The sequence below is a fragment of the Cynara cardunculus genome, assembly GCF_001531365.2.
Source record: "Cynara cardunculus var. scolymus isolate 2C chromosome LG 2, CcrdV1, whole genome shotgun sequence".
Classification (NCBI taxonomy): domain Eukaryota; kingdom Viridiplantae; phylum Streptophyta; class Magnoliopsida; order Asterales; family Asteraceae; genus Cynara; species Cynara cardunculus.
In genome coordinates this window covers 6,680,018-6,682,758 of record NC_037529.1, presented here as the reverse complement: position 1 = coordinate 6,682,758, position 2,741 = coordinate 6,680,018, and positions in this window count along the sequence as shown.

Here is a 2,741-nt window from a genome sequence, read left to right as displayed (position 1 = left end):
GATATATTTTTGTCAATTTTTTATGATATCTTCAAACATATATTTTATTCAAAAATAAAAACATCATCGATTTCTCAAAATCATATAAAGTCATATTATAACATCGACTGAGATAAAGAATAAAATGAAATATTAAAATCACGATGTATCTCGCTGCATTGCGCGAGTACGCTTCTAGTAATAATATAAAGTTAATTAATTTATAACATCCATATCTATATACCTAATAAATAAGTTACTTTGGGGACACGTTCATGTTTCTGTGCGGCGGTTATTGATTTTTTTCCGCCTAAACATGTATCTATACACAATTTTCACTTACCGTTCAAATAGGTCTATTTTAGTGACATCTGTCCCTCTACATGTTTATTTTCCTGTTTTCATGGTTTAACTGAATTTAAGTCTGAAGTGGCCTCCAGACTTACTATATAACTTCGGAAAAATTCAGAGTTGTAAGTCTGAATTTAACACTGGAGTGGTCATCAAAACCGGGTTTAAAATTTCAAATTCGGATTTTTGAAGCATTTTTCACAAAGCAATATTATCTGGGAAAAAAATTGAAAAACATGTACTCTTAGTACTTAATTAATTAATAATAATGTGAAGTTAATTAATTTATATAATGATTAAAAGAATATTAATACCTTATTAACTAATAATAATATAAAGTTAATTAATTTATAACATCCATATCTATATACTTAATAAATAAGTAACTTTGGGGACACGTGTCATGTTTCTGTGCGACGGTTATTGATTTTTTTTCGCCTAAACATGTATCTAGACACAATTTTCACTTACCGTTCAAATAGGTTTATTTAAGTGATATATGTCCCTCTACACGTTTATTTTCCTGTTTTCGTGTTTTAACTGAATTTAAGTCTGAAGTGACCTCCAGACTTACAATATAACTCTGGAAAAATTTAGAGTTGTAAGTCTGAATTTAACTTTGGAGTGGTCATCAAAACCGGTTTTAAAATTTCAAATTCGGATTTTTGAAGCATTTTTCACAAAGCAATATTACCCGGGGGAAAAAATTCCAAGCTGAACTGGCAACTCGACCCCAGCCGGGGGCGCTGCGCCCGGACCCCTTTTGTTAGGGGCGAACCCTTTCATTAGGGGCTTCACCCCTAAATCAAAATAAACTCAAACAAGTGTGCATTCCGCACCTACCTTACCTGTTCGATATTTATCATGATTACATTGGTCAACAATTTAATCTCATTACACTTATATGATATTAGTGATACAAATCACCAACATGAAGTCATCAGATATTGGATATTTCTCAGATTTACAACATAACTCTGAATTGTTCTGTTATAAACTTAATTATATAGTTTATTCCCAGACTTAGAATAGAACTCTAAACTGCTCTTCAGAGTTGAAGTTAAGAGTTACGTTTCTGAGTTATAAGAAGTCAAAATTCTTGTGACTTAAAGTTATGCTCGTAGATACTTTCTAGACTTAGAAGACAACTTTGAATTCCTCTTATTCAGAGTTAAGTCCAGAGTAATTTTTCAGTCTAACAATAGAACTCTGAATTCTTGTGTTTTAGAGTAAATGTTCAGAGTTTTCTTTCAAAGTTAATGTCAGAGTTTTTTTTCATTTAAAAAATACCCCGTGTAATACACGGGGTCGAACCTAGTATATATTCACAATTACTAAACATGTATACAAATGAGCTAGTTATATATGGATGGATAATATATTGAAAATATATATAGATGAAGAGGGTACGTGATGTTGTTATTGTTTAATGTACATACTAATAAAGATTCAACAATAATTTAAAATCAAGAAATAAAATGATTTCGGATTCATCGGGTTGGATTGAGTTGGGTTCAAATAACATTAACTCAATACTTACGATTTAAAGATTTTACAACTCGATTAAAAATCAAGTTGCTTGAGGTTGAATTATTTTGCATTGACCGTATAATATTAGGATTAATCCCTTGATTCTAATTTATTATAATTTGTATCCCTTGATTCTAATTTATCATAATTTGTATCCCAAACTCAAATCGATATTTGTTTATGGCCCAACAGATTTTTTATAAATACTTTTATATTTTGTCTTACAACACATACTAACATTAGAAATATTACAGAGAACCAATAAAAATGGATAAAAAATTTATCAAAATAGATGTCAAATTAAAGATAATAAAATAAACATTTTTTATGTAATTTTTCTTGCTCAAAATTTTGTTGTTTTCACTGATTTTTGATTTAAAAATTAGGGGAAAGTATTTGTAACTTTTGAAAAAAGATGTGGTTATAACCACATTTTTAATCTCATCCACTAGATCATATATATACGGTAAATATAACAAATAAACTCACATACTCTTTTCACTTTTGATGAGGTTTGAATCTCTGATCTTCTAAGAAGTCAAAGACTACAATACTACTAGGCCAAATATCATTTAATTCCATCCACTAGATCATCTCAATCTAACAGTTTGGATGAGTACTCCGTTTTCTCTTTAGTGTTCTCTCCCGTCTTCATCCCTATATTTTTGAATATGAACCCATTTGAAATAATATTTTAAAACATAAATAGAAAAAATGTTTGTTCAAGTTTTGATTTAGTGTTTAGAGGTAGAAAATCGAACTTCTTGTGTTGAATGTTGAAGGTATTAAACTTCAGGGTAGAAATTGAAAAGGTAAAACTTTACTGTCGAAAGACAATTATACCCCTATTCAATGGTTTCACCTTCACCTATCCTCCCGAT